The following is a 15092-nucleotide window of genomic DNA, read 5'->3' on the forward strand; positions in this document are numbered from 1 at the left end:
CGGCGCGACTTGATGCTGGAGTTCAGATTTTTCCAACACGAGCGGTAGGTGTGATAAGCGCGAATGCACAAAATGCACCACACAAACTGCAGTGTGTATCTTACTTCGTGCTTCAAACGCATCAGTCGCGCTACTTGGTTGCGCGAATCAGGCAGAAAAGCGCTTTCGCGACGGAAATATGCTTCTGAAGTTTCACGCGACCCCCAGTCACGCTTCATCGCGCTTCATCTCGCTTCATCTCGCTCCTCAATTGACTTTACATGTAAACCTGAAGCTCTGGTCGCGTCTATGGCGTTCTGTGTGAATGCACCGTCACTCCTCCTGTTTTCCACCTGGAGACAGTGTTTACACTGTAATCTGCCTTTGGTGGCTTTGTGGCAGAAACTGTGACATTCAGCAGTCGTCTCATTGTTCTGACACACAACACGAAACTATCCACTACACAACACACTAACTACACTTTAACTACACACTCCAAACACGCTAAATGTCACAAATCTCTCACATCTCAAAACTCGCTCTCACTCTCTCTCACCACCGTCACTCCTAAAACTTTCCCCTCTGCCCTAAATAACCAAATGCCATGTTGCCATATCATTTATTGATTGGTACATTTTTCCGACAATAGAAAAGGTGTTTTTTTGGTTTTTTTGGAGAGTTTTCGAAGAGTACTTTCCTTAGAAAAGTCCAGAAGTAAATAAAACGATAGTATTCAGGAAACATATTGTTTTTATCATGAGGCTGGTTTTACATGGTCGATCAACACAATTTAAAAACTGGTAAATAGTTTGAAATCCACACTTTTTACACAAAAATGGAGAATCAGGGTTGTCTTCGGCTGACACAGCATCTTGTTGCTATGTTATCTTAAATTGTTCATGTGATTGGTTTACCGTGACTACTTCTCTTTCTCAGCCAATCAGCAGCACTGGTGAGATTTTTTCATCCCTTCCAGCTCCCAGTAAGCTGAAGACAGCTTCAACCGTCTGTGTGTTGAAAAATAGTAACGTGTCTGCACTGCATTTTCTTCTTAATAATGGTAGCGGTGTTGTAACGATAGAAATAGTAATTAGTTGGATTACTAGTTACTGAAAAAAGTAACGCTGTTACTTTAATGCTGTCATTCCCATCAGACCTCCTCACACTTTGAACTCATTGTTATTCTGAATGTTTCTATTTTCACTTTGTTTCTATTTTTTTCTTCTCTCTGTGGTGATTCTTTGGTTTTCTTAAGTATTTCTGTGCCTCCCTGTCTGTGTTTACTCCTTGTCTCTATAGTTAATCACTTCCTGTTTTATTTTGAAAGAATCTGTTCTCGTGTTTTTTTTTCTCACTTTACTTCCTACTCCTGTCTCTCCACACAGATTTTTACCTTCCTGCATTGACTCAGAGCCCTAAAAACACAAAGCTGCGTTTAACGTTTACAACAATTTCTGCATTTTATCATTTTAGCCACAGCTTAAGAGTCCACTCATGAAAAGACGATATTTTGACTGATATCAGGATTAACCCTAACCCCTAACTAGTTAAAAATGTCAGAATACATGAGGGAAAGGGAACATGTCAGTGACCTCCAGCTGTAAAACCATTCCTGTTTTGAGGGTTGTCTCATTGTTGTCCCAAACTGTTAAGATGAAACTGATTAACAACTTCCTCTGATTAGTCACTAGCTAGGATAGTGCATCTGAATTGGGAGAAGTGAGATGACAGAATTCAGTTGAATACAGTCTGTTGACTTAAAGCATTGTGTCAAGATAAGTAGGAAGACCACGCTATAACGGACAGTTTAAGGAAAAGCTCAACTTTACAAGGAATCTTTTTTTTTGTTTTGTTTTTGGACAGAAAGATGAGAAGTTTGAAGTCTGAGCTCTGGGCTTGAGTCACGATGTAGTTTGGTTAGCTTAGCTTAGCATGATGGCTGTAAACAGGGCGAGCAGCTAGCTTGTCTCTGTCCACAGTCAAAGATAAAGAGCAGCTGTACCTGGGCCTCCTTGTTCTGATGGTTCTTTGTCCATGACTGATGTCTTCAGTTCTCACTGCTGAGTAGACCACAGCTGAATCAGTCTCTGTACAATAAACACATTAAAATTACTGCAACAGTGCTGTGATATTATTACACTACAGCAATAGAGACATTTCATTCTGTTCTTTTAAGCTTATTAGAAGCATTAAATGGTGTCTTTTTATAAATAGCAGAAACTTTTCACAGTTTTTATTTTTAATCTTAACACCTCTGCTGCAAAACAGTGAGAACAAAGAAATCAGGATGTTTCTGAGAAAAAGAAGAAGGGCGGCCACAGAGCTGCAGGCTGATGCACTTTTACCGCAGAGCATACATGCATGACCACTGTTATCAGTTACTCTTATCAGCCAAACTCAAACACACTGCAGCAAGAAGCTCCATCAGTGTCAGACTAACTCGAGTCAAAAAGAAGCTGCTGTGTTTTACATGCAGATCAAGTTTAAAAGAATAAAAAGTCACTGATGGATATAAAGGACATTTTATCTGTTCAGTCTCTTCATATGTCTCATGGTAACACGTTACATATCTGTTAATGGAAAATTGTATTTTGTAGTCAGTATAAGCTTTTAATGATATAAGTTTGCATATGAAAGAATACTGCATAATGACCTTTTTATGATTTACACTGTTGTCCATTATAAGACTTGTTTCTGTTTTATAAATTCTTTCTCACGGCGATAATAGCTGAATAAGCTATTATTATTTCACTCCTGCCAGGAAAGAGGACAGCTGGACACTTTTATCTTCACTCCTTTTCTGTATCCAACAATACACATACGCACTAACATTCCTCTGTCTATGAACAGACGTATTCATCACTGTATTATTTTTTGTATATAAATAAAGACCAGAGCGGTAACAGAGCGCTGATCACAGGGCCCCCACTCTCTGATGTGAGCGCTCTGTGACCGCCCTTGCAAGTCAAATCTGCAGCGTGTGTGTCTTCACTCTCAGACTCTTAGCTGAAGAAGTGTCTTTAGAATAAATCTCTTGACAATATCTTAACTGTGTGTGTACCGACAAACACGCATGTGTGGGCCTCATCTGAGCTCTGACATTTATGGCTCAGTCACAGCACTGCTGAATGTGATGTCATCCAACAACAAACACCTTTAGATTTGATGCAATGGTCACAATGGTGACAAGTACAATTTACTGTATCTTTACTGTGATAAGAAGCTGAAACTGTTTCAGAGCTGCTGATTGGCTCTTTGGGCCATTTACCTTCAGGTCATGGGCGAATCACTAAAGTTGTTCAGAGAGAGAAATGTGCACTGATCAAGCAAAGAAATTGAAACATTTCAGACTGAAGAAACTGAACTGTTTCCTAATTCATGTGACTCTGACCTTTGACCTGTTTATTTATTATCTTTACCCAAATAATTGGAGCAGGGCTTGAAATCTTTGGCTTCCATAAGCTGTAAAAACTTTAGATTTGAAGATGTAATCTCTTCAACTCGATGTTGTTTCTTGAATCATTTTCAAATCATTTTCAACAAAGCTGAATCAGGTCAGCTTTGTTCTTGGTGCTAACAGTGAAGCTGAAGGTCAGATGCTTCGAGAACACTGATGTCCTCCAAGGCTATAATGTTGTTGCAAAAGTTTAGGATGATCCATAAAAAACAGGTAATATAATGGTAAACACTATAAGTAAACACTTTTATGATTTAAGAATCTAAATTATGACCACAGAATGGAAACAAAATACCACAATGATTAAAAACGAATATGTACAAACCTTCAAGTTTCCTGTGAACACAACGTCTCACCCGCAGAACCAGTAACACCAGTAGAACCACAACATAGACTGATCCAACAGGCAACAGCACAGAGAGAGGAGGAGTAGAGAGTGATGGAGGAAGAGTGATGGAGGTGGAACCAGGTGGAGGTGTGGATGTAGGTGGAGGTGAGCTGCTCAATGTAGGTGGAGGTGTGGTGGTGTGTTTCTCTAAAATAAAGTAAACACAGTCATTAAGTTGTCGTCACATTGTGAATGTTGAAACCTGCAGAAACACAGACAGGTGAGTGTGTCACCTGTGACAGTGATCCAGCTGTTAGTGAGGGGAGGGGCTGTGTGTCTGTGAGGGTGTGTCTCAGCTGGAGCAGCCACAAAGACAACAGCTGGAGAAACATCTGTCTACCTCTGACATCCACCAGCTCATCCATACAACAAACAAACATCAACAACCAGGAAGCAGCTTCACCTCTGATCACACACACACTCAACTCTACTCACTCACCTGGAGGATCAACAACACTAAGATAGATGCTGCTGAGATCCCATAAGCGTGTTTCTCTCACATCAGCTCAACACTCGTATGTCATTAATCGTCACATTCTGTCTGTCCTGCAGATCCACCCGGTTCTTAAAAGATGGATGCTGATAAAATGGATCAAAGTGACCATCCCAGTGCAAAATGACAACTTCTGACTGCAGGTAAGCTTTTGTCCACTTTAAAAATTTGATCTTGTTGTTTGGAGCTCGACATGTCAGAGTGACGTCCTGTCCAGACTCAGCTGTGATGAATTTATGGTCTGAAAGAGGAAACAACACAGAGCAGAGAGGTTAAAGGTCAAAGTACAATTATGAACTGAATGATTGACTTTAAGTATTTTATTTATTTCCTTTGACATTTAAGTTTTTAATCATGTTGGATTTAATGAACCTCTGAACATCCACCAGGTCACCAGTGACCCACTGAGGGGGAATTTTAGCCTCATGCTAAACATGCAAAGAGTCAGAAACTACAAGATGTTAGCTTCTACAGAACAACAACATGTGCTGATAATAAGTGAACATAATGTGTGAGAGAAAGCAAGTGTCCACCCAGCCTCGTGTCTCCTTCACACACACAGAGACAAACTGAATCCAGATTAAAATAATCCTCCTGTACTTCTTGTTATCTCACAGAGAAACTCAGTTCAGTTCAATCTCACCTGCAGAGACGAAGACAAGGACAAACAGCAAAGTGGAGCAGAGCAGCGCAGTGCCAGCAGCCATCTCTGTGTCAGTTTTCAGTGTAATTTCAATTATCAATCGATATTTTTTTTTCACTTTGTTGTCACTGTTTGCCTTTTTTAGATGATGTCACATCATCTATGTGACTGTCTTTACGACAGTCCAGTTCAGTTTCCAAATATTGATCCACTGATCCACCTCAACACAGAGACAAACTACAGCATTTCATCCATTTACACACAGCTTCATCAACACTAACTCCACACACTCAGCTTACCAGTGACTGTCAGGTTAACCATGTTACTGATGGGACCCTCTCTGGACTCACACCAGTAAACTCCACTGTCCAGTTGGACAATGTGGTTGATGATGCATAAAATACCGTCTAATCTTCAAAACCCATCTCCACACAGAGTCCTGTTTCCCTTGCTTGTGTTTCTCCTCAGAGTCCATCCAGCAGAGCTGTCGTCCTCCTCACAGCTCAGAGACACAAAGTCTCCTTTAAAGAACTGAGAGCTGCTGGGACTCACAGTCAGACGAGCTGTGAGAGAGATGATTAAAATAAAGAAGACCATGAGAAAAAGCTTTTTCACAAAGAAACCAGGAGAATCTTTGTTGGTTTGTTTCAAATGAGGAGCAGAAAATGATCCAGGAGTTTAGCTCATGCAAAAGATAATCTCCTAAAATCCTGCCCATGTATCATGAAATAACTTTTTAGAGATGCTGCTCTATGATATCATACAGATACTAAAGTCTAAACATGACAGTCTGCATTCTGAGCTTTAACCTCACAGGGATTACTTGTGCATACACTGACCTCATGATATCTATTATAAACATTCATCATTAAAGACAGGAAATTAGGAAACGAACAACGTTTTCTCTCCAAGTTAAACAGAGATTTGCAATCTGTCTGCAGGTAAAAACTTAACAGAAATCGAGCTGTTGGTAGCCATGTGCTCATCGTGTGTCACAGGACCAAGAAAGCCTCGTTAAAAAGCAAACATTGATGGTCACGTTTTATATCACCTTTTAGTCCTCTTATTTTTAATTAGGTTTTTATTGGGATTTAAACATTTAAAACACTTTATGTTTAAGAATCTGTTCCTTTCTGCTGTTATTAAAATCATTAACTAGTATTCAGGGACTAGTCTACAGAAAACACATAACTAACCCCTTCAGCTCTTTTTTACTGAAAAGTTATAAAGTTTGATGAAACTCCCAAAACTCTTAATATAAAGACTGGAACACTTTTGCTAAATTGATAGAACTTTATTAATCCCTCAGGTAGGTTCCTCTGGGAAATTCAGTTTCTGGTAGCAGAACACCAACAGAAATTTGCATAGTAGAAATTAGAAAAAAAAAAAGGCGAAAAAGAGAATATAAATATAAGCATAAATATAGAACATATAGAGAGAGGCTTATTTATATATGCTGCACACACACACACATTTATATATGTGTGTGTGTGTATATATATATATATATATATATATATATATATATATATATATATACATACATATACATACATACATACATATACATATACACATATACATATATACATATACACATATATATATATACATATTTACATATATATATTTATGCTAACTATACTAACTTTTGGAAGAAGAAACTACTAACTCAAAGTAAGTTGCCCAACACTGCTTAAGGGACAGACACTATAAATATATCATTTATAGAATATGATGCTGGACATTAAACAGAATATAAAGTATTCAATATAAACTCAAATGTCAACATCCATCCATCCGCTTATCCTTTTCAGGGTCGCGGGGGGCGCTGGAGCCTATCCCAGCTATCATAGGGCGAGAGGCGGGGTACACCCTGGACAGGTCGCCAGTCTGTCGCAGGGCCAACACACAAGGACAGACAACCATTCACACTCACTCGCACATTCACACCTAGTGACAATTTGGATTATCCAATTAACCTATCCCCACAAGCTGCATGTCTTTGGACGGTGGGAGGAAGCCGGAGTACCCGGAGAGAACCCACGCAAACACGGGGAGAACATGCAAACTCCACACAGAAAGACCCTGGCCTGATGGTGGAATTGAACTCAGGACCTTCTTGCTGTGCGGCAACAGTGCTAACCACCGTGCCACATGTCAACATATGCAGCAATAATATTAATCGATTTATGTGTAGTGAGGTTTTTTCATAGTGTTAAATTGCGTAATTGCACCTACACCATTTGCCATTACCAGCTGATAGTAAATAATTCTTGGTAATACAGTAGATATTTATTAAAGTTGATACTGTACCATTTTGAGTATAGAAGTAATAATATTTTTACTATTCTTAAGCCAGTACAAAAAGGTGAAGATGTTCATGTTGAGTGTAGCCAGACAGCAAAAATGATTTTTTTTTTTCAGATCAAATTTAACTCGAAAATTGGTAAACAGTGAAGGAAGGTTTTTTTGTACTTTCATTGTAAAATAGCATGCCATTAAATGCACCTGTCATCGGCATCAATTACAACTTAAATTAAAAGGAAAGAGAATGTCTGTAGGTTTTCCCATCTTTTAGATCATTATGAGGAATAAAAATTGGGAGTTACCTCTGAACCTTTAGCCTGTAGAGCTGTCCACAGAGGAGCTGAGGATCATGCTGCCCTCTGCTGGTGTAACTCTCTTATCTGCTGTCAGTGAGGCTTGAGGTCTATGTACTGTTCAGGTTGCAGTGTAAGACATTAAGGCAGTCATACTACAGGTACAGCTAGTATGATTCTCTTATTCTTTGTTTCCTTTTGATACAAGATTAGTAAGATTATTAATAAATAGTTATGATATGGTGCATAACACAAACACTAAGTGTTGAGGCTTCTTAACTCTGCTATGATATCAGAAAGAAACAAATATAAATGAAGTAAATAATCAGTGTGGCTGTTCTTCTCTTCTATCTGATGAACCAGTGAATTGTCATCAGTTGTCTTAGAAAACTGAGCAATCACAGCTTTGTTCACTGCTACTGTACATGTATTACATTGTAAAACCACATTCATCCCTCAAAAGGGCCAGAAGCACAGAACAATTCAAGATACTGATCACCACTTTATTTGCTGTTCCAGGTTCATAAAGACAAATGTATTGTAATTTTGAATTAAAAAAATTAGACATGAAATACATTATACATTCAAATCCATACAGTATTTATGAATATTGTAAGTATTTTTCATTACTTTGGGGATAATGTAGAAGATCTAATGTGTAAAAATATGCTCATTGTATCTACTGTAACACAGCAACAGCTACATTTTCAGACACTACAAATACTACATATAACACCTTTTAAACTTTCTGTTGTTACATGAAATGTTATACAAAAGCTTTAATAAAAAAAGTTTTGATTATAGAGAGCATAAATATGTAATAGAAACACTCATTTGCAATAGAAGACACTATTAAGTCAATATTATAATATTTAATATGATTTCTAACCAACTTATTGTACAATGTTAAGGATAAAATCACACACTGACACAGGTAATGTAATTAATGAACCTTTTAGAGAGTTGCCTCACTTATATTTAACGTTTGCATGGTCATTTTTGGATATGGACTTTTTTTTACATTAGTGAGAAATTAAAACATAAATAATATATAAACAAAACATCAGAGAAACATTTTTAAAACATATTTCGGATGTTTAGCTAAACGTTAAAACTAAATACTTTACTCGAAAAGGTTAATGTATATTTGTGCCCATAGTTTGCAACTTGATGGTCCGTGAATGGTGGCAAATATGAGTGAATGGGACCTGACAAAGGTCTGATGGTTGAGAGTGAGAATAAGTTTTCAGTTATGAGGAAAGGAGATGATCAAACTACTGTCACTTCTCATAGTTCGCCCACTTTGGATAGAAAGAATCGTTGAGTTTCCACAAGAAGGACCCACTGGACCTACATCACACAGGTCACCCAGCTTCATACAGAGCAAGGGCAGTAAAGCACAGATAAATTAATAAATGCATAATTCCAGATACAGTCTGCTTTAAATGAGCACATTAGATGAATGCTCTCTTTAAGTGGATTCATGAACAACACTGAACTTCTGTAAAATATGTTCAAATATATTCTCTGTCTGAAACAGCTCTGCAGTACATTATAATTATAGGTGTAAAAACCCTCTGGTCAAACTAAAATAATAAAATTAGTATTGATTTTAATGATAATCACTGTTATTGTATAATCACATAGCTTCCACAAACTATATATTAAAGTTGAAACTGACCATTTTGAGTATTTCCAGAGTCTCTGATTGTTTCATAGACAGAATCCTCACCTACAAGTCAGAGAAAATGAGTCACCACAGGTCTGTGATACCAATGTAAACACAAATATTCTTGTCAGTAACATTTATACTAAAATAAGACCAGACAAGATAAGATAAACTTTAATGTCAGAATAAGCACAAACATACAATGAAATTGGAACATTTATTATTACTTCTTAATGCTGCACATGATTAAATGTTGTTATTGTCTTAGTTTTGTTTAATTCAACAGTGTTACAGCTGCAGAAGAGAAAAGCATCAGAATATCTTAAACTAGGAAAACAAAAACTAACCATGAAGAAGAGAGGAGTAGACTTGCTGTTGATTTTCATCCTGACTCACCCTCGGGTCATCAGCAGAACCTGTATTAAAAATTCAAAATAAGACATTAATGTTCACATAGTTTATTATGCATTATATAATATTGTGAACAGTTTTCAGTTTTGGAATCTTGCATCTCCATATCTAAATATTTTAAAGAGTAAAATATGTAAAAGTCTCACATTTCTTTTTGTACAGGAACAGGAACAGGAGGAAAATAAATATGATTCCAGAAATGAGTCCCGTGATCATCAGAACAAGAAATGAAGAACTGGACGTAGCTATTGCAAATAAGAAAAATGAACTGTTAATAAACGTAACCAAACTCAGTTCATTCAGCGGATCTGGTCACACTAATAGGGATAGAAAGAACCTTAACAACAACAACAACAAAAGGAAGTGCACAACGTTAGTGTTAAGTCTTAAAAGTAAACTTTAATTTAAATATATAACAATATTATATAACCTCTTCACTACATGTGCCATACTTGACAACATTTAAAAGTGACACCACTTGCTGTAAATAACAGTCATGGTTCCTTTTGGGTTTGTAAAGTCATTTATGTTTGTGCTGTGTTCTCTTTTTAGTATTTTTGTATTATTTTACGTCCCCAGTGTCACTTTTGCATATTTAACTAGTATTTCAGGTCTGATACTTCATATGGCTTCTTTATGGTTTATTTTCTAGCCTTGTTGTTTTTGTCTATATCCATTTGAATTCTTGTATTCATGCCTGAAGTTTTCTGCTTTAGTTATTGATCACTTTATGGTTTGTATTTAGTTAGTTCTCACTCATGTTTTCCACTCTGTACCTTTAGTCTCATCTCTGTGTTGTCTTTGTGTCTGTCTTTCAGACTGACAGGGTTTATCTTTTAGAAAAATATTTTACCCCAGTAAAAACATGTTACAGTGTGCACATGATAGACTTTCTTTTTTCTGAATCCATTTGACCCCAACTCTTCTTTACATTTATAAATTCATCTTTTTCTGTACTCTGCATGAGGCTTCCCTCAGAGGTACTGTTCATAACAACCGATTTACCAGGAAACACAAGACATCTCATTAGTGTGAGGTTCAGAGGCCAGACCTCACAGGAGGAGATGCACATTATAGCTGGACTGGGACATTTGAAATAGCAGCAACTTCAAATATGAGACTTCTAACTTCTGACTAATTTCTTAATCTGCTCCAAAACATACAGACTAATTCCAAATTTCACAAATCACATCATCAATAAAACACACACAAAATTTCTGATCATTTTTTGTGTCCAATGGGGAAAATAATGTAAAAACAAAAAAAGAAACAAAAGGTCTACTAAAATAAGGGGTACTGATTGATAGAGCAATGCTGCTAATGTTAAACGTATGAATCGATTCACATTTATTTTGGTTGTCTTAAGTTATTTAAGTTAAAGACAGGCGATTCATGAAAATTGCGGAAAAATCTTCACCTGTAAACTGTAAATTGCGAATTTTAGAGCACACACACACACACACACACACACACACACACACACACACACACACACACACACACACACACACACACAGAGGTATTTCACCAGTGACCAGCAAGTGCTGCCCACATATTCTTTGCACTCTGATTTTCAAATATCAGACCAAATCTGTCTGTCGGTCTTTAATATACTGGCCCCTTTTTAAGGTGTCTCATCACCATAATATGCTAGCCTCCTGCTGCAGCTGTGTGTATGTGACTGGGGGCACTTACACAGTAACATTATTTCGTTTTTTTTTTTTCCTTATCATTGCATTTTGTATTAAACACATGAAGTCATAGTGAAAGAGACAGCATGCTTCTGTTTTTTATTTATTTTGAATGAGATGATAAGGCAGGATGACTTGTATTATTTTTTTTAGTGAAATCATAGTTGCTTTCTTAGTTACAGGGGTTTAAAATTACAAATGAGTACTTAAGTATTTTTTCTCTTTATTTCTTTCATGATTGTACTCAGGTGAGGAAGCAGCATATCAGTACTGCGCTACATATACCAGCTGAAAGTTCAAACACAAAGTGGTGAAAAAGCTACCATCACGTGAAGCTCTTTGTCTGATTAAAAATGCTGCGCTGCCTGCCTGCAGTTTCCAACTCTGTGGACCGTGGGAAGAAGATGGAGAATCCGGAGAGAATCCACACAAACATGGTGAGAACATTCAAACTCCACACAGAAAGACCTGAGACCGAATCCAGTGCTGCCTGTATTAGGCATAGTGAATTAGGCAGTGGACTTCTTATTTTTTTAAGAGATGACAGTATTTGCACAAGATATTAGCCTTAGATGACTTTCTTTTTTCAACATAAACTGTAGATTTGTTATTTGCTGAGGGAGTTTGAAAATTTGTATAATTTTATAAAACTTATTAAAAAAATGGTAGCACTTCAGTCTGTTGAAGACTGCTGTGCACATTTCGTTCTGCCTTTGCAAGTTTCAGCCAGAGTTAAACAAACAAATAAACAAACAAAGATTGAAAATTTTAACTTCCACAGTTATTACACAGTTAAGTTTGGTAGTCTCTGTTCATTCCCACTGAGTGTCTTCTCTGTGGATCTCACATATGATAATTATTTTCTCTGCTCTGCACATCTGATGCCAAATGTTTTCATGAATCATTGATACAGGAAAAAAAGGAGAAAATAACATTTTTTTCACAGTTTGTATTAATAGAAAACTTACTTCTGAAAAAAACTTACCATTTTATCAATGTTGAAGGGCTCACTGTCCTCTGTGTAGTAAACTGGGTCTCCTCTGCCTCCTCTGCATCTGTAGAGTCCTTCCTGTGAGACTGTGATTTGTCCATTTGAGTGGAAAACTGCATCTTGTGTGGTCAGGGGTTCAGACCAGTTCTCATCTCTGTACCAGTAGTATTTCCATCCATATGATGATGGGTTCACTGAACATTTCAGGGTCATATTGCCCCCTACTGGAACGTGTCTCATATCAGACGTTATTTGAGCCTTTGGTTGATCTGATGTTGAGTTTAGACAAAGATAGAAAGAATAAATATATTATACCCACACACAGGTTAGGATTGCACTGCCCTGATGTTGTCAGCATAGTTTAGGCCCATAATGCATTTTGTCCTTTCACAGAATGTATTTTTTGACCATTTCATTATGATGCTTTATTTTATTTATAAATTACTCCTCTCCATTATTTTGTGTGACGTCTCTTTGCTCCCACCACAACAACAGATTCACAAGAACACTTCTCATAATCTGAGGTTCAGATGTCAGATCACACAGGAGGAAATACACATTATAGCTGCACAGAGGAATTTGAAATAGTTCAACTTTAATTAAGAGACTTTGTAACATTTTGTGACCCTCATTGATCATTCTCATATGATTTGATTGTTTGTTATTTCCAGGAGTTTGCATTACTTGTGACTTTTTAAACTGTAACAGACGCACAACAGACCCGACCACATTTCAACGCTTTTCAACACTTTATTTAGGTTGCTGCTCCTTCAGCTCTCAGCTGCAGCTTATCAGCTGCCAGCCACACACACAACAACAACAAACTCAGGAGCCAGTCCAGCCTTAAATGCAGTGGTGGTGTGATGAGCTGATGCCGCTAAGGTGTGGTTTTAAAATGATTCTTTTACATAAGAAAAATATTTTAAATTCATTCAAAAATAAATGCTGCAGGCCATTTGAAGTTTTGATAGATGTCATCAAAATACTTTTCCTCTTTCAGAGATGCCTGATCCCACAATAATCCAGCTGAGCAAAGACAACACCAGATTGATTATTTTAGTCATAAAAACAAGCAGGCAAAGAGAAACACAAATATTACACTCTATAAATAATGACTTATAAATAAAATAAATAATTCCTACATCTAAATCATTTTTTATGTTATTTTTTATGTTTTGCAGAACCAGTGCACAGGTACACACACACACACACACACACACACACACACACACACACACACACACAGACCCAATAGACTCTTTCTGTCCACTATGATCTTTTCCTACAGTAATGACATCAGCTTCTTCTTACAGCAACACTCTTTAAGGTCTGGGAGTGGGTTTAAAGGGAATAATCTCAATATTCTAGCCTCCTGCTTGAGCTGTCTAGCGTTGGTGAGGATGGTAACCATAGCAACAGTAACATTATTTTAACTTCCCTCCTTCAATTTTCCTCCATTTCCTGCTTTGCGCTGATGTCTTTTTGGGTTGAAGCTGTGTGGCTCCGACCCTGAATATTTTGACTAAAATGTCAAATCTGATTGTTGATCATTGCATTTAAAAAAAAAAATCAAACTCATCTATATATTCTGCTTCAACAATTCAGGGTCACAAGGTATTGGACCATATCACAGCTAACAGGAAGCTACTCTGGACAGGTCGCTCATCTGTTACCAGGCTGAGACATTCACACCTACAAGCAATTTAAATTCACCAATAAACCAAACCCCACTAACTCTGTGGACTGTGGGAAGAAGATGGAGAATCTGGAGAGAATCCACACAGACATGGAGAGAACATTCATACTCCACACTGAAAGACCTCAGACAGACAGTGGATTTGAAACCAGCGCAAAGCAGCATGCCACCCTGCTGCCTGTGTTAGGCATAGTGAATTACACAGTGGACTGAACTATTTACTTATTTAATACTGTCATTTATTTTAACAGATCACATTATTTGCATAAGATCCTAGGCCAAGATGATTTTGGTTTTTTTTAATAGAATTTGGAAATTTGTAGTTATTTGTTGTTGAGAAAGTTTGTAAAATGCTATACTTTTTATCCTGTTTATTTATGTCATTATTGTACTGAGGTGATGGAGCAGCAGGTCAGCATTGCCATCTCTAAACCAGCTGAAAGTTCATGACACAAAGTGGTGACAAACTGTCTACAATGAGTCTCCAACAGTTGATTCTGTTGATCTGGACGTAACGTTTCGTCACTCATCCAAGTGTCAATCCAATCTGTCAATCCTTTCCGTGTCCGGGCCGGGTGAGGTTTCCCGTGTTGGGTCAAATTAAGCCGCAGGCTCCACTCCTGGTGGTGCCCTTCCATCAATTCCTTTAAGTTTCAGCTTTGCAACCATACTCCCCCCGGAACCCAAAGAATTTGATTTCCCGGACTTACTTACCTGGATGATTGTGCATGCATCAATATGTCTACAATGAGGCTACTATCAGCTGCAGCTCTCTGTCTGACTAACAATGTAACATGCTTCGTACACCATTGAATTCATCCTGTGCTGACCATTATAACATTTGTAAAATGGAGATCACACAACAAACATGACTTACTTGATACTGACAATGTGATGGCTTCACTCCACTCTGTTGAAGAATATCGGTCACGTCGATTCTTACAAATGTAGTCTCCACTGCTGGACTCAGAAACTCCGAATGTCCAAAAATTAGAGTTTCAACCGTGTGGGTGTCCCGGGTCCTCTCCATTCAGAAAGCCACCCAGTGGTTTCACCTCCTTCCTGCACCTC

At 37.6% G+C, this 15092-nt stretch overlaps 2 long non-coding RNA genes across 2 annotated transcripts; both read right to left on the bottom strand.

Moving 5' to 3' along the window:
- Positions 1 to 1135: 1135 nt before the first annotated feature.
- Positions 1136 to 5240, bottom strand: LOC109201321 (uncharacterized). Its single transcript, XR_002061356.2, has 4 exons — positions 4961 to 5240; positions 4264 to 4558; positions 3762 to 3971; positions 1136 to 2066 (listed from the first exon to the last, which is right to left on the bottom strand). It is a non-coding gene; the product is annotated as an uncharacterized LOC109201321 (long non-coding RNA).
- A 3254-nt stretch (positions 5241 to 8494) lies between these two features.
- LOC109201318 (uncharacterized) lies at positions 8495 to 15002 on the bottom strand. The gene is made up of 6 exons (XR_003219186.1): positions 14899 to 15002; positions 12320 to 12594; positions 9790 to 9888; positions 9580 to 9648; positions 9245 to 9295; positions 8495 to 8935 (listed from the first exon to the last, which is right to left on the bottom strand). It is a non-coding gene; the product is annotated as an uncharacterized LOC109201318 (long non-coding RNA).
- Positions 15003 to 15092: the final 90 nt, after the last annotated feature.

Source organism: Oreochromis niloticus, linkage group LG3, assembly GCF_001858045.2.
Source record: "Oreochromis niloticus isolate F11D_XX linkage group LG3, O_niloticus_UMD_NMBU, whole genome shotgun sequence".
Classification (NCBI taxonomy): Eukaryota; Metazoa; Chordata; class Actinopteri; order Cichliformes; family Cichlidae; genus Oreochromis; species Oreochromis niloticus.